The sequence below is a fragment of the Lates calcarifer genome, linkage group LG9, assembly GCF_001640805.2.
Source record: "Lates calcarifer isolate ASB-BC8 linkage group LG9, TLL_Latcal_v3, whole genome shotgun sequence".
Lineage (NCBI taxonomy): Eukaryota > Metazoa > Chordata > Actinopteri > Centropomidae > Lates > Lates calcarifer.
The window spans coordinates 11,394,716-11,413,205 of record NC_066841.1 but is presented as its reverse complement, the minus strand read 5'-3'; the positions used below and the strand labels follow the sequence as shown (position 1 = coordinate 11,413,205).

The window sequence follows — 18,490 nt, the reverse complement described above, 5'->3', positions numbered from 1 at the left end:
ATTATAAGGGATTGCCTTGCCAACAGCTTTATAACTCTTATATAGCCTGTATGAAAGAGGTGTTGTCAAGGGCAAAACCCCACTGAAAGAAAACCTTGGTCATTATTGTCACAGAAAATGAGGTCTGGAGTCACTGTAAGTCTAGAAATAAAAGTTGTGTCTCTTTGATGAATGCAAACATGTCACCCACTCACATATCAGCAGCGCATGACAAAACAAACAGGCCACCAAACATTAGGTGAAAACATGAAAGTCACACGTCTAATGCCCTGCATCACCACGGCGTGATTCCACTCTGCCAGACAAAGTGGCACAGCTGGCAGAGAAAAGAGCAAGCAGGAAGCAGGCAGCGTGTTAAATGACCCAGGGATGCAAACAACCTTGGTGACTGGGGAAGGCCAGCACTAATTAACGCTGGACAGCCATGCTGGCTGTCAGAGAATCATCACGGGGGCACAGTCCTTGGATTCTCCCCCATGGATGTCCTCGTCACCCCCTCCCGCGCTACTACCCCAATCAGGACCCTCAGGAGGACTGTTCACCCCCTCTCACGCCAGCCTCGACCCCGTGCATGATAATGAGCGGGATGTTTGGGAGAGGAAAAAACTGACCCAAACTGTGTCAGTCAAATGCTAGCCAGCAAACACCCCATCATCATTACTGTCACTTCACTTTACCACCACTCCATCAATGATTTAGCGTTCTACTTTTGGAAATTCACACCTTGAAAAGTCGGAGTGTGAAGCTAGGGCTACAATATTCATTCAGATTAGTATAAAATATATTTATATGTTTAGCCATTATGCACGACAATCGCCAACATTTTGACACTCTCTTACACATAAAGAGTGGCTAGGCTAATTTCTCCTCAGCATGGGTGTTGGAAGTGAGAACAGCACTTGCAGCCAAACATGTCTGTCAATCATTTATTTTGATTCTGACATGCTGCCTTGAAAATGTTGAGATACTATCACAGTATCAGCACTGCATCCTTTTGCACATGGTTTAGCATTCTCACAATGCCAGAGCACTAAGGAATTAATATTCATCGCTGGCAATTTATGGATTCATTTATCACCCACATCTTATTTGTTTCTCTTAATCGACCCTGGGGGTCTGACTATGGCCTTGGCTGGCCACCAGTGCTGGAGCTTTATTCCTCTTCACACAGGCCTAGTGTTAACGCCGCTGGCCAAGTTCACAGATTTGACTGACTGTGGACTTAATGCCGCTTGCCTTGTTTTCAGCACTTGTCCCTCCAGATTTGCCACCCTGGCTGCACAATTTCCTCCAATTCTAATTATTCATCAGCTCGTTATGCCTGTGCCTGGGCGCCTCCCCTAATTAGAGGCGACGCAGGGTTTGGTCCCAGGCTAGCCCCGAGTGAAGGAACCAGTTCAGAACCAGTCCGCGGCGTGCGCTCATGGAGGACTGGGTAACTGCCAGCCTCTCCAAGTGCACGGGGGAGAGGAAGGGCCTGTCTTGACAGTGTGATGTGATGTGCCTTCACACAGTTTCTCTCCCTCTTTCTCTCTCTCCCTCACACACTCACACACACACTACAAACTAATCATTCTGCTATGTCCCACATCTATTAGCATAACCTCTAGATATTTATAAGAACCCTGGAACAATGGAAATTCTTTGTCTCAGTGGTGTTATGTGTTGCCAGTGTAGTGTGAATTTTTTTTGTTGATTTGCTGTGAAGCTGAGATGGTTAGGCGGGGCTGCTGAGAACAGTGTCAGTGGGCAGGGTAGAAGAGCGTGAATTATTAAATCATTGTTCCCTAATTAACATCAGGCCTTAGACACAAAATAGCCTCTTGAGCTGAGAACAATTGAAATTTTCAGTGGTTATTAAAATGAATAATTCTGGAAGGAAATAAACAAAAGCTTCTTGTTCACATTAGAGAAACACACACCTCTTAGCTGTTAATATCCACTATATTTGTATGTACACAAAGAATCATTGCAGCAGTGTGTAACAGTCACTGAGCTGGAAATCTCTTACAGTCCAAGAAGATTTCCTCAGGAAGGACTACTCTGCTACTTTAGTGCATTAGATTAACCAGTGGCTGACTTCATAGTAACACTCTAACATTATCCTACAGCTACTGAACCCCAAGACCTTTTCAGCTACAGCTGTTTTTATGCAGGCTCATAATGGCCCTTTGGGACAGCATGTTTAACTTTTAGTAAAGAGGTTAGCAACTTAGATGGCTGGCAGCTGATTGTGCAGTTCATACAGCCTGTCCTTATTGCTATACTATAACTTAAATTATTAATTCTCCTGCAGATTGGTTCTCCCAAAGACCAACAGCTCAAACAGTAAAGGCCAACTTTAAAACCTTTTATCACCACGGCTGAATTGATGCTTAAGCCATAGGCTACTATAAGAAGCTCATTATTAGTACATTATGATTTATGGAAATTCTCAAAGAAGATTAATGATGACATCTGTATAAGAATCCTTCTGGTGGCCTCAGGTTTCAGTGTGACCCTGTGGTTCATGTGTTCACATCTGTGTGTGTGTGTTTGTGCATTAGCTTTTATTTGCACATTAGCAGATCTGCTCCCACTGCTAAGTGTGATTCCCCATCTTTTTTCTCACCTTTTCCTCCTCCCTCTTTCCCTCCCTCATCTTGTCAGCCACTCTGGCCCGGAGTAAGGGAGGTTAGGGGGGCACTGAACGGAGAAAGCTGCTCAGGACACGGGTAACTCACGGGTGCTCACGGTTACCAAAGTGTACGTGACGCACACCTCCACACAGTAAGCTGTCACAGACTTGTGCACATTTATTCACCCTCTCATGCACAATCCCACTTACACACAAACACAAACTCACACGCGGCAGTGCTAATTAAAGCCCTCAGTGTGAGCAGAGAAATATGTAATCCTGACATTTAGTCAAGGGAGATTTGGGGAGACGAGGAGAAATTCTAGCGCTCGGCTTGAGCTGGGCCTGGGGCAAGCTGGCAGACAAAAGGACAGCGGCAGGCAGAGAGGCTGGGATAGGGAGCGGCGGAAAGGTCATCTCCGTGAAAAGGCTAACGTGTCAGTGCTTTTGTTCCCGGCCCTCGGAACATATGTTTGGCCCTCCTCCACGGCTGCCCCTGCTATCAGGATGAAATCTAACCTCAGCCCCCCAAACGCAAGAACGGAGCACACTTACACAGACTGACTGACACACACACACACACACACACACACACACAGTGGACAGTGGTTACGTTACTATACCACAGTTGTTTAGGATAAATGGATAAAAGTTCGGGTTGAAGGTGTTGCCTTACCACTCTCAGTGCTGGAAAGCAACACCAATCAGGAACACCTGTCTGCTTCTGTGCTCAGAAATCAAGATAAGCAAGAGGTGACAAAAGAGAAGAAATGAACAAGTGTGTTAGAGAAATTGGGTTATGGCCCCTTCACACATACACACACTCAGGGACACACACGCGCACCGATAAAGAAATGACATGAGGCCAAAATAGTATGGACAAGTTTGTCCTATCTACAGTATGATGGTAGCTAAATAAAGACTTAAATAGGAAGCTATGGCCAGCAGGTGGTTAGATTAGCTTAGCACAAGGACTGAAACTGGGGGAAAACAGCAATTCTCTATACTAACTTGCCACTGGCTGAGGCTTCATATATAACTAGATTTTCAATTTTCTCATCTAACTCTAACCAAGAAAGCAAAACAAACCTATCTCCAAAAATATCAGACTCTGTCTTTAAAACATGGGCACATAGTGTATTTACCTGTTTACAATCTGCATCCAGTAAACTCTAATGGCCTTCTATCTGCCATGTAAATGAGGCTGGCTGTCTTCAGGCATCGGTTTGTCCTGAACGTGAGGTCACTTGGTCAGACCAATGGTATCAGTCGGAAGAAAATGCTATTCTTTTGGGAAAATTGAACACAGACATATTTAGTAGCATGCCTAATGTGGCAGCATCTGCTTCCTGTCAGGTAGGACTGCTCGGAAGTCTTGTCTCGGTCTTTCATGCTTGAGGACATTTTCTCATAAAAATTTATGATCACGCTATTTCATGACATACAGTATGTGGTAAAATATAGGAAGAACATACCCAGCTTCATTGGCTGACTTGTTAACACGAATCTGATAAAAAATAACCTCAAGTACTGTAGAATTAGTCACTCCTTACAGTTTAGTTTACAGGCCACAGAGGCAAACCTGTAAATTTCTCATTGTGTTTGATTGCTTTAATGGGATCCACAGCTGAGCATGAACATTTCCATTCATTTCAAAAATGCTTTGAGTGGGTAATAATACTGTAGCTCATTCAAAAAGTACAAAAACATATGAATTCCATCTCCACTTGTATGTTTTCATTCCTTGGATATTTACAACCATATCAACTGGACTAAACCCCAAGTTTGTGACTGTTAGATTTGTTATCATGGTGATGGAGTGACTTGTTGACGTTTGTCAAATATCAAGGAAATACTTATGGACTGCACTGCACATCAAACACAGACAGATTGTGCAACATATACACTAAAATATGGGATATGAAAAAAGAAATCCATGTTGCCATAACAACTACCACACTTAAACTCTGGGCCATTTTGGCAGATGCTCTCTTTTGGCACTAACTTCCAGCACAGGCTTGATGAAGTCCTGCTCTGAGGTTGATGCTGAGAGCGATGACGGTTTGGCTGTCATCAGCTGTCAACCTGCTGATACCACCCACTCATCCTATGCCCAACGGGTACCTGGGTGAGTCTGAATGTTGACTTACTGTAAAGATAAGAGCATGATTTACTGTAAAACAGAAGCAGGCTGTTGAAAAATCCCTCTTCAATCAATGTCTGAACTATTTCTTCTTTATTTTACCATAATTTTATTTTGTGGCCCATTAGAACTGTTTAAATGTAACCCAGGTAGATGTGTGTGCCCCTTTTGGCACTGTATATTAATAACATTATGATACATTAACAGCCCCTGGCTTTGATGTGTCATCACCTATCCTGGTGTATACCCACAATATGACCCACCACTACCCATCCCCATTCACCATCCAACCCACCCGTTAAACAAGCTGTCCGGACACATCAAGGATGAGGCCAAAATGGCATGTACGTGCCTGTATGTCACGGTTAGAGAAAGTAGGAAAGGTAGGATGTCACTCTCTTCAGTAAGACTCACTGTCACTTCAAGATTGTAAATAGTCACCAGATTACCAAAGTGAACCCACCACTCAACTCCTATCTCTAGTTCTGCCTCCATGACATACACAACCCCCACCTCTTCGCTGCTTGCTTGCTTTGTCATATTGCCCCTTCACACCAATCACATGTTCTAAGCATGATGACCTACATTTGCATAAAGTCTTTGTTGGCAGATTGGATTGGTTGATGTATCCATCCACTATTCTTAGCCTGGTGGTCAACAAACACACCTGTCAGAAGAGGTAACAACAAGAGGGGCTTTAACAGTCAAGGATGTGGTGTGACTACAGATGGGGCAGCCATTTGCCTTGAATGTGCTGTTTGTTTGTGTGCATTTCCATTTTGCGTGTCTAAGACCTCGCCTTTGGTGACATCTGGGTCCTTTTCCTCACAAATCGGGAAAAATCAGAGTGCTGAGAGGAAAACAACACTGGAAAAGGGATAAATAAATAAATGATGGTGTGCGGACAGAGTGCAAATGCGAATGGCAGCCTGAAATGCAAAGGGGAAGAGGAGAAGAGAGAAAGAAAGTGATTAGGCAACAGGAGCACTGGTGATAGGCCTCTCTTCACAGTCTCTGGAGATGAGCCTGAGAGGGGGTAGACAGCCGACATGGCAACCTCTCAGCCCACATCAGGCTGTCGCCAACTGTGATGTCCACCCAAGAGACTACAGTATGCTCTCTATGAGAGGGAACAAACTCATAAAAGCTATTATTGCGCAGATGGTTTGTGCTCTTTTCTACTCAGAAGCTGTCAGTGACAGAGCTCAGCATTTGGTGGCAACTGTGGAAAAAATGGAGAAAGTAGAAAAAGGGGAAAAGGGGAAGAAGCTCAGGAGTTACAGTATGAAGCAGAGAATGTTCAAGTTCACATCTGTTCAGGCTCATCTTGACCTTATCATGTCACAACACTGAGAGAGTGTGTGTGTGTGTGTGTGTTCATCTGTTTGTGGTTCCATATAAAGACTTGAGTATGGTGCTTAAAGTGACCAAGAATGTGTGCATATAAATCCTTGGGAATTAATTCTCAGGACATGCTGCTGCCTCAGTGATGTAGGCTGACCAAAGGAGCCGTCTCACAATCAGGGCGTGAAATGCTAAAGAGCTTCCAGCCAACACGCCTGCATGGTGTTTTCTCCCCACTACTGTTCATTTGACATTTAGTAAATCATTACTGCAGCCATGCCCTCAAGGATCACTCAAACACACACACACACACTATAAAAATGCATCATGCATGGTCATGCACACATACATACACCCTTGATGATAACTGTTTATTAACAAGTTAGGTGACCTGATTTCATCCTGTTGCCAAAATTATGACACATCCATTGAGAGGTGTGTGGTTAAAGCCCCTGGAGCATGTTGTCATTTTATAAATCTGATCGTATGTGAAAAAAATGTTTCTGTAATAACCTTAAAAGTAAAGCCAAATTTATTTATTTCTTTTAAATAGCTGGCCACATGCCTTGCATGCAAGTTTAGTAAATTACATAAATGTGTTTAAATAAAGATGTCAAGTAATTTGAACTTCTGTTGCCCTGCACGTGGTGTCTGGGCCTGTGTGGACAGGCAGGCCCTGTCAGGCTTTCACACATCACAGACGTGTGCTAAACCTCCTCCTAGCTCTCTAATCATTGCTGGACAGGGGGCATGAAAGATGATAAAAACCCAAGTGATATAATGGCCACACATCTGTCTGCTTGCCTCTCATCTCCTCCCATCCACACACTGTCAACAGCTGATGGACAGTTGACGGCTAGAGAACATTTTGAGAGATTGACAGCTGACGGAGAGACCTCTCTCACATTTTAGATGCCTATTTAAATCTACCAAGTATACAGCATTAAAATATTTACAAAGGTTTTGTGTGTTCCACTGTTACACATGGTATGCACATACACTTGCGTATTAGCATAGATGCATATGCAAGATATCATTCTCAGTTATGCCCCCCTATCACTTGAAATAATATAACTTGTCGTGATATTCAAACAAGACCATGCCACTGTAAAGCTATATACAGACATATCACGAGAACTGGATACCGAACTCTAAGATGACGCCTAGTCATTTGAATAGAAAATGCTTGCCTATAGACTCTGTGGTTTAAAGCCTTTTTAACAAGCCAAACAGCAATAACTGACCTTGGTTTGAGTTCACAGTTGTGTCAAAATCTCTTTTATAATGGTGAAAGAGCTGACTGGTGACATCACAGAGGAGCTTTTTGTAGCAGTGGCTGTTGGCCAATGAGACAATGCGGAAGCAAGGCTGATTGATGATGCCATGTCCAGCTATCAGTGTGCTTTAGGCAGGCACAGCCATGCGTTGATCCAAATTCTGCCGTAATGGTAACCGTACTTGTTTATTTTGTTAGCATGCTAACAATCAGCAGTTATTACACAAAAAGTGATGGGATCACCAAAGCCATGGTGATCAAACCACTGAAGACCACAAATATCTGTATAAAATTTCATAGAAATCCATCCAATAGTTGTGGCGATATCTTGGTCTGGACCAAACCGGTGGACTGAGCGGCCAACAGACTGATGTTGCCATCCCTAGACCTGTTCCATTAGCATGCGTAAAAAAGGTGAAAGGCACTGAGGAATATGGAAGGACATCTCAGTTGAAGCTTTTTCTTTGAACCATTTGATCGGCTCCACCCATTTGAGGTTTTCCTTGGTTTGCATGATATGTTAGATTCTTGTGCAGTCATATCTTAACATTAGTATCCTATTATGTTTTTTAAAAGGCTCTAGCCTCAGTTTATCAGCAGTACTCTCTTAATTGCCACAATACAGATCAGCACCCCTTTACTTAATTAATGGAAATGGAGCAAGCAAGCACTGAGTCTTGCAAATAATCCTCTGCCTTTGTCATTATATTGTTTTATAGAAGTGCTTTAAGACCATTGTCTGTGTGATTAGCTAATAAAGAGCTCCTAATGTCTTGTCTTGCACTCATGGCGCACATCCTCCTTTTAATCCATAAGCTCTTAAGGCGGCCATAACCAGTGAAGTGTACAAAAGCAACCTTCACAGTCCATACACATTCACACACACTTAATATCAAGGAGTGAAGAGCAGAGAATTGAGTGTGTGTGGATAAGAGTATATCCACCATCAATTAAAGATGGAGTTAGGAAGCAAGACATTTTAATGCTGGCCTTGAGAGGCTTGAGTGGGCAGAGACATGGAATCAATACCATAAGAAAACATAATATATTCTCCTTGTGTGATTTTCATTTGAAGGGCAAAATCCGCTTTGAAAATATGGAAAGGCCAGGCCTTGACGCAGCGCCCAGTGAATGATTTCCATGTTCTAAATTATACAAATATGAAAAAGACTCTTAACTTTCCCCATGTTATTGAGACATGGAGAGCGAGACATACACACATGGTCTTGTTCTGTGTCATGCATTTTCTATGCCCAGGCCTTTTTTGCCCTCCAGCAGTTCAATGCTTAACTTGAATGCTGTCTTCGATGATATGATACATTCAAATTCTTGGTAATCCTTGGTCCACCTTGATGCCAGCTACAGTAGACTGCCCCAACACCTCATCATCACTTTGGCTCAGAGTGAAACCCTGAGACGATGCCAGCAGAAGGGGAGCTGCCCATCGTTTGCTCTGTGACAGTGAACATGCTTATTATTTGTGGGTTTCTCTTCGCCCTGTCCAACACATAAGGTTATCTGGACTGGATAAAGAAGAGAAAGAGAGCGGTGTCCATGTTCTAGCCCCAGAGGCAGGATGAAGAAATACGCTGAGGTGGGGAGTCGAGAGGGGAGACGCTACGACTGACATGCAGTGGACCTATTGGGTTCACCCTCAGGCTGTGTATGAGTGTGTATGGTTTGGGAGTGGGAAGGGGGTGGGTTTAGCTGTCTCCGCTGTGGTGGAAGTAACCTGGGATAGGGGACTGCGCGAATGGACGGACAGAGGGGAGGGGTCAGGGGTGGAGGAAGCGAGGAAATACAGAGGAGAGGGTCATTAGAATTATTGGTGTAGAGTGTGTAGTCTTAGGCGCTGGGAAGGCGATATTACCAGTGCCTCAAGCCTTTGGTTATTTTCTCAAAACAGATAATAAATTAAATGTGGGGCATCATTCCACAGAGGATAGACATTGGCTTATCTGAGCATTTAACTGTGTGTCTTTGACATGTTATGTTTTCATTACATTACCTTGAGGGCAGAGTGATGAGAAAATCCCACTGATCCATACTCAGCTCCATCCCAAAAGCTCCATGTCAATGCACCCTTTCCTCCTCCTCTAGGGAAAACCAAGTGTACTGGTTCTCTCTGTAAAACAATACAAACGGCATAAATCATTGACATTGCAAAACCATAGACATGATTTTAAAAAATTACTTCAACTAGCGAAAACCGTATTTTGGTCTGTTGGTGGGTCAGCAGATTACTGTTTTTTTATTTTGCACAGATATTTATGGTTCACAGAGAATGAATCCGGCTGACTTTGGTGATCTACTGACTTTTCTGTAGCACCACTTCAGGATGAAATTAATGGGTTTCAGTGAAATGTCCTGACAACTATTGGATGGCCTGCCATGAAAGGTACCTACTGACTGTGGAGATCCCCTGATGTCACCATAGCCCCACCATCATGTCAAAATTTGTCCAACGCTTTGGGCTACATACATAATGGCATTCCCATCATCCCCTGCTGTACTTTTTGTTTAATGCCAATTAACAAATGTTATCATGCTAACATGCCAAACTAAGATGCTGAACATGGTAAACATTATACCAACTAAACATTAGCATGTTAGCATTGTCACTGTGAGGATGTTAGCATCATGTTGTCAGCAGTTAACCCAAAGCAATGCTGTGCCTAAGCACATACCAGGTTATGCAATGGTTAAGATGAGACTGCAAGGTAAAGAACTGATGCTGAGGCTTGCTCTAATATTTGTAGACTGTTTCCAGATGCAACATCTGCTGATCCCTCCTTTGGGCCAATCAGCAGTTCAGCGTTAGCCCCCAGCTTTGGGGGACAGTTGACTTCCTGTCTGGGGATCGATGGCTGGCTGTGGCTATGGCTACGTGTGTATGTGATCTACTTTTCTGTGGTTGTGTACATGTATTTGCTCCAGTGTGCACAACTGTGTGACCTACAAGAATGAAAACCTGTGTATTCGGTGCTCCAATGCCAAGGCAGGTTGTTAACTCAACATTGTGACCTTTGACACACTCCATGTGGTGCTACAATAGTCCTTGTTACATTTCATTGGGTCAGGAGTTCACAGTCAATCCATCAATGTCCAGAGAGACTTGATGGCTATTTTTAGAAAGACTGAAGAGAAGAGAAGAGAACACAAGAGAAGAGAACAGAAGAGAAGAGAACAGAAGAGAAGAGAACAGAAGAGAGCTCTGTTGTCATAAACAGCTGGGAGATTTATTATTCGATCGCTCCCTGGTTACCTATATCTGGTTTCTGCAAATCTCGTTGTGGCCTTTTCTTCTACTTGACCCAGCTGACTCAGCGGCACACTGTCTTTTAAGTGTTGGTGTCCCACCTCAGGGGTTACAAACCACTGTTCCCCAGGGTCAGACCTACATCCTTTCCAGTTCCGACTCAGCTGTTAATGATCTAACACATGAACTTTTAACTACAGCAGCCTCTCATTGCAGAACCCACCTACTGTTCATTACCCTGGCCTCCATACTGTGCCAGAAATCGACAAATTATGAAAAGCTTGATCTCAGTGCCTAGGTTAAGTGATTCTCAGACAAGAGTGAAATTCCTGTCTTTCCACACGAACGCGAGAGAAAGAATAATGGTGTCCTGCATGAATGCATGAACAGCAGCAAAGGACAGTACTTAAAGGGGATTAGTGCAACAAATTTAAGCAGCAAATGTTCTTTAACAATCAAATGGGGGAAAAGGGTTAAAAAAAATCTAAAACCCCTAATCCTGTTCAGAACCAGAGCATAGATTTGGAAACTTGGAAAAATTGCATAAAACATTGTTTTCATGTGCAATCCGTTTTTATAAGATTTCCTTTGATCTACTCAAAATAATCCATCATAATTTAAATAGTACAGGTTGGCTGCATTAATTTCCAAAACGAAATTAAAAAAAGACAGAATAGGAAAAGGGAACAAATGAGTGGGAGCCTCATGAAAAATATTTTTTCCCTCAAAACTGACATCAGCTGAGTTCAAAGGACTCTTAGTTATTGCTTAAGTTCTTTCATAAAGTGGGTAAGCAACATGATATCTTGGCGAGTTTATAATGTACAACATATCACAATATGTTTCACATACATTACTGTAAAGCTCTTCGATTTTGTGCAGTGTATCTGTTGTTTTCAGCGATTCTCGTTTTTGTATACATATCAATTTACTTTAAGATAGTTTTTTTTTTTTTTTCACTGTTGTTTTGCCAATAGTGGAGTCAATATATGCAGTAACCTAGGGGAATAAAGAGCCTAAATGCTGCAAATGGAAGGAGGCCTGTGCTGTAACTATTGTCAATAGTGCAGCTGGGAATCAGACATTTACTGTTTTACCAAAACACCAGGTCTCTGGAGACAGAAGCCTCTGTGATATGCATATGATTATAAAATTAGCCCCAAAATCACATATATATATGCAACCACACATTCTTACACCTAAGCACATGTGCAGTGCATTTGTTTTTACATGCACACAAGTGGACAGAGAGACTCACACGCAGAGAGGCTAAGGAGAGGAAGGCACACCACCCCAGAATTAATTTTTCATAACATCATGCTCAATACAAAATGCAATAAGTGTTTCTTGTAAGACGACTCCCGGGCACTTATAGCACTTGAGCATGCGGCAAGGTTCTCCTCAGAGGTCCAGCCTACGTGTTTGTCTGACTGACTTTGTCTCTGGCAGGATGACATCTGATGCTGAAGACGCCCAGGGGCTGGAGGAGGAGAGGAGAGGAGAAGAGAGGAGAAGAGAGGAGAGATCCTGCACTGTATACAAACACATGATAGGAGAGAAATAAGCGGAGGGCACTAAAATAGAGTTACTGTGATCATCCAAATCCTTCATAAGCAGATTCCCAGCACTGGGGAGGAACAGCGTTAAACCCTTTGTCCAATACCATGATACATAAATAGATATAATGCCCAGCCTTTTCATTATTCATCCAGACAGGTTAGGCTTCCTGTTGTCACCACCTAGGCCTGGTCAGCTTACTCTGACCTGATCAGTCCCATGTGTGGATACCCACATCTTTAATATTCTTCTAAACCACTCTGACCTCCATCTCTTGGTGATTTTTGACAACAGTAATCCCCCTACAGTGCTCTTTCTCATATCATCCCTATCTGTAATTGTATGGACATGATAACTGATGATGTAAGATAGCCCAGTAGTGAAATGACTCCATCTTTGTGGACCAAAAGTGGAGCACTTCATGCTTAGGATTACAGATGGATGGCAGGACATGATGGGATGTAGCTATGGGATGTTTTTGGGATGGAGCACCAGGGGAAGGGTGTGGATAACCATCAGAAACTGGGGATGAGGTACTGATAGAAGCTTGGATGTTGAATATCATAGTAGGATATACAATTACTGTAACTGTTACCATTCAAAGGAATGAGTTAAATTCCTTTTGATTTATTCAAGAAGCCTTTTTACGCTCTCTTTTTTATTGCACTAGAGAAATACAAACATAACTGTGTCAGACAGTTATGTTTTGCTGTATTATATTTGCAGAGCATGCCCATGGAATATGCCAGTTTAAAGTAAACTGCTTTCTCTTTTTGCAAGTTGATTTCTAGTTTTTTAACATTAGAGTGCAACATTTCTCTCCCAAGTAACCAATTTCTCTTTGCAATTAGCTTTCTGGCTAATTGGTATTAGTGCAAGGGAATCACAGCAATCTCAGGATTTGCACTAGTCAGCTGTATATTTGGGAAGGCCTTGAGAGAAAAAAAGGACATTGACATGCAAATGATTGTCTTGAACTTTATTGAGCGGGTACATTTAAGTTAATTTGCCGCTGGGAGTGGCTAATGGAAGTAGGCTCCTCCAGTAACTCTTAAGGAGTCAATCCACCTGATTTAGAGGAAGCAAGCACATAGATCTCTTGATTGACAGAGCTGTTACTCTGTGTGTGACATTACTGACAGACGGAGAGAAAAAGGAAAGTGACGGAGAGGTTTTGGGAGGTCTGGGGCTACTCTCCTAGTTCCTGCATCATATCAAGATCCCCCCATGTACAGTATGTTCCAGATGTTTGGGGTTATCCTAGTGGGAGAAGCAGTCAAGTGTTGTTTTAAAGCCTTCAGGGTGAATCATAAATGTTGCACAGGGGACCTCATGAAAAATGCAGTACATACACCCCCTTAGCTAAAACAGAGCGCTGATGGACCTCTGGGAATGGAGAATGTTAGTGTAGCATCATGCTACGATTACAATCATAACAAGAGAGGGGCTTTATGGAGATGACATTAGAAATACAGGAAGTTAGTTAATGTTAGCTTGGAGTTCATTAAAATGAGTGAAGATATAAAGGCCTCAACTCTGAATATGAAAACAGCATCATGGAACATTACAGAATATCAAATGTGTGAAAATGGGGTGAAGCTATATTTGGTAGTGGAGGTCATATTTTCTGGGGCAAAGGTTAATTATGCTGTGTGATATAGTGTGCGTTTGTGTTACAACTCAAAAAGTCTTCAGCTCTCCCTTAAAGTGTCTTTCCTGTGAGTTCAGTGTCTGTGGTGGGTATCACTATATGAGTGTGTATGATTGTGTGGGTGTGTGGGTGTGTGTGTGTGTGTGTGTGTGTGAACGGGGGCGGGGGGGGGCAAATATCCCATCAAGTCTTTTTTTTTTTTTTTTTTTTTTTTTTTTGCAAAATGCGCTTGTCTGACGATGCTCAAACACTCTTGTCTAAGTGTATGTGTGTGCATGTTTGCCCTTTTATAGATGTGTGTGAAGGACCCAGCAGAGGAGCTAAAAGTAAAGCGTCAGGCCATAATTGGGTTACAGAGGCCGGTGATGGATTAAAGCACGGCTAGGGAGACGCTGCAGCAACATTAGGGTGTCTGAGATGTCAGGGGCAGAGCGCTCTCATTAATCGCCTTGGCCCTTACATTACTGCATTAGTTGTATTAGCAGCTAGGAGTCGGCAAGCACTTTGGGATTTCTCGCTGAGGCAGGCCACATTCCTCTCTTTCCCTTTTGGTTACTACGCAGAAGTGGGTCTCTCTGATTTTTTTTTTTTTAAAGAAAGTGGGGAGGAAGAAAGGAACAATCAAACTGGACAGAGAGGATCATTTATTTTATTTAAAATATCTATTTTACATTTAAAACTTGAATTTTGAGCAAGGTGTCTTGAATACCAATTGGTTGCAAGGTAACAATAATCATTAGTCATGCTTTAGTATGAATAATAACTCCAAAGTCTTGAGTCTCAAGTTTTTCTTAAAACTTGTAAGGTAATTTACAGTAAGTACACGCACGTGCCGACACGCCCACACACTACAACCCTCAATCAGTCATCCCACTTCTCAATAAACTAATAGTCCTCCTGTGTGAAAATTGATTTTTAGGAGCATGTTCCCTGACCCCGACCCCCACCCCCCTCCGCCTCCACCCTCCACCACCATCACAATCTCAGTCCTCTTTTTCTTCTTTCAATTCCATCCATCTCCCTCGCAGTACAGATATTTACACTGTAGCTGTTATTAATAAGCAGAAATTGATTTTGCTGTGCAGTAAGAATATTACGTGAGCAGCCAGGGTGGTGTTTGTGACAGAGCCTCGCTTTGGTTATAGGCTGGGGAAGTGGGTGGAGTTTTGCATTGATGGAGTGGATCGGGTGGGGCAGAGGTCACGGGGGAAACCTATATGAGGATGTATAGACTAACATTAGTGATCCTGAACGCTCAACCCTTGTACGCTCCCTCTTCATGAAGTGAGAGCTTCATCACTCATTCCCTCTTTCCTTTCTCTCCCCTCATCCTCCCCCTTTAGGGGGCTTAAGTATCTGACTTAATCACAGCTGAAGTGTCCCTGATTGCCTCAGAGCTGCTGGTGGCCTAAGCAAAACCTTACAGCGTCAACGCAAGCAGACTGTCTGATCATATTATTAATCAGTCACACCTCAGCTCTGGCACCTATACTGGTGAAAACATCCACTTTAAAGGGTCGGTTCATCCAAATTACGAAACATTTTTGTGGTATCTAGCCATCACTGTTGAGTAGCAAAGCGTGACTATGTTTTGCAGTAATGGGTAGTGTATGGATTACAGCTGTCAAACATTTGGGGGCTCAGCCTGTTAGCTGTCTTACCAGGAGTTACCAGCAGACACAGGGCATGACACAAGGGTGTGGGGAGTGCACCTATTGGTAACACTAAAGTTGTCTTTATTTACATTTATTCTTGTCAGCTACAAGCTAGCCACTGGAAGTTTTGCTTTTAGAGTGTATGAACGCCCATGAGTCACTGGAGCTAAGCTACCTGTTGATGGTCAATAAATACATCAGATTTTTAATTATTAGTAGTAGTATTTGTGGAGTTGCTTTAAGACACCTTTGGTAGAATTGGGCCATGTAATGAAAGTAATATAAAGAGTGATAACTACATACTTTTGAGTAATTAGAAGCATGTGACTACTACCCACAGATCTCCCTGAAAAATTTTCATTGCTCCTACTTTTACTAAAGAAATAGTCCTAATGAAAACTGTTGACTATTGACCGACCATTTAATCTGTGCCCTCTGAAAAGAGGTAGGAAAGACCCCTCATATGGGTTTACATGGATCACTTTCTCAAGGCAGGATGAATGGTGAGGGGCAGAGGGCAGCGTGTGTGAGGAGGTGGGCAGAGGAAGGATTGTTATTGGATCACAGTTGCACAGAGCACAATTTCCCATGAGTGTCCTTGGGTACCTGATCTGTGCAAAGAAATACTGGACCCCCCTTCCTATTGTTTCTCACACTAAGATGCGAATGCACACACGCACGCACACACCACGACTACACCGACTACACACACACATGCGCACGTACAGGTATCTGTTTGTCTCGCAGTCGCCTCTGTTCACATGGAAGGGGTTGTCCTCCCGCTCCAGGACGAGGTATTAGCTTTCCCCTGAGGGAGAGTTCTAATTAGGTAATTGACTGATGTATAAAGCAGGTGCATGTATCCGTTACAGCCGGCTCGACCTGTTCATTATTAAACAGTGACCCTCTCTGCCACTTGTGCCAAAGCCATCGGTACAGGGTAGAAAGTGGCCGGGAAGAGCTTTCACAGAGATCTGACGTACTCGTAATTACACTTGCTGGTTACCTGAGTCTTACCCCCTTTACTGTTGCATGTTGAACAAGAACCCTGGTGCTCCATTTCCCACTGATTGAGCACATTGCTGTCTCTAAAAAAAGCTTTATGAAAAGTCGAACAAAAGGCGAATTGCAGGGAACAAATTGTTTCACTTGTCTTTCCACGGAAAGGATAGGATTTTATTTTGTGGAAAATGCACAATCACTGACTTGTTGAAAATAGCATCACATATGACAGGTCACAAAACTTTTCATCCTCACACATTTGTACATCAATAGTCAAATGAAACTTGAGCTAGACTTGGCCAGAAAGGAGAGGAGAGATTTGCCAAGTGGCAGCAGGCAGCACTTCATTCTGACACTTTGACATCGGTGAAATATATAAAGTATTGGGTTGCTGTTAGGCCTATAGCCCAGTTTATTCACATCAGGAGGCCCAACGATCGAGATATGGATTGATAGCGGAGACAGGAATTGATTCGCAGTGTGTGTGTGTTTTGTGAGCGTGCATGAGACAGCAGCCGCAAAACGTGAGCCGGCCAGTCCATTTTAATTCAGCAAGTTACACATTTCATTTCTCAGTGTGTAAGTTACAGAGGCCAATGAGACGGGGTTGCAACAGCTTTTGAGCCAACACTTTTTTGATTGAGCCAGGCCCCTGGACCCTGGCCAGCTTATAAAGTGTTACCATGAAAGACCATAAATGACATCACATTTTTTAAATTGACTTGTCAATCTTTTAACTTTTTGTTTGTCTTCTTCTGCAAATAATGGCAAATCACTGGAAATGTAAGGACAATACAGCACAAGGACTGGTGCTGCCATGATTTTATGCTGTCTTGTAAAAACAAAAATTGATCTTTTGTCCTTAGAGCAAGTTTCCACTTTTTAGCCCGCATCTTTTTGTTATCACTTCCTTACTTTCCCATCAGTTGAAGCACCAGTGACCAGGGAGGTGAGTGACCGTTTTGAATGCTACACAAAACACAATGAGTCCCTGCCTTATTAGAGCTCTAAGCAAGCTGTTACCTGCCATTGTTGTTTAGGAGATGGCTGATGACTGATCACTGGTTTTACTTGATCCTTGTCCATTGTACATCTTATTATTTCAAATGTTGCAGTAATTATCTAGGATAATGTGGCTGACTACTTGGAAATAGAAGAACTGGATGAAATGTAGATCCTTAGGCCAAGGGGAGAGCTTCACTGTCTCCAGCTGGTATTACCTGCATCTATATCCGTTAAGCTGTGTGTGGAATTTAAGACTTTCAACATCAAAATGTGTTGTAAATCTTGGAAAACTGACATAGATGGTGATAGATACCTGCTGAAGTAACTAAACCTGTATTCATCAGTACCACTACTGAACATTTAAAGAGTAACATTTGTTGCCATATTTCATCAAAATCAATAATCTCAGTCTGCTGAGTAAAGGAGGCAAGATCAAGCTGCAAGATCAACGCAGCTAGCCAGGTAGTCTTGCCCACTTGCTGTGCTGGTGAAAATGGAAGGTACAGGCTATTTAAATAGCCATTGTGCCCTCATCTAGCATCCACAAAGTCAGTGACTCAGGGACTGACACAGTACACAGAGGGCAAATAGGATGCTGTTCACATTTCAACCAAATATGGCCTCTCCTCTTGTCTCTTCCAGCAAGCCTGCCAAGAGATTACAGGGCCAAAGGCTCTTGTGGAAGGATTAGTTTCAGAGTCATACTGAATGTTTACTCCCAAACAATCCCTAATCTGATCTAGCCTACTCAAATCGCATCTACAATGATCACTGACAGGGGAGATTACCTCCTCACACACCCATCCTCACTAACACTACCACCCCTCCACACTGCCTCGAAGAGGTGAGGGGGGTCATTTTTGACATTTTTTGTGATTACTGCTTAGCTGGGTTTCAGTCAAAACAGAAAAACAGATCTGGAATTTTTTAAATGTAAGGGACAACTTCAATAACAATACTGTACCATTCTACCAGAAAAAT

At 42.8% G+C, this 18,490-nt stretch overlaps 1 long non-coding RNA gene across 1 annotated transcript in view; it reads right to left on the bottom strand.

Moving 5' to 3' along the window:
• LOC108888973 (uncharacterized) overlaps positions 1-18,490 on the bottom strand; it is a 153,702-nt gene that overhangs the window by 45,913 nt on the left and 89,299 nt on the right. The window contains exon 3 of the long non-coding RNA XR_001961908.2: positions 9,389-9,505. This is a non-coding gene — a long non-coding RNA (uncharacterized LOC108888973). The remainder of the gene's footprint in view (positions 1-9,388; positions 9,506-18,490) is intronic.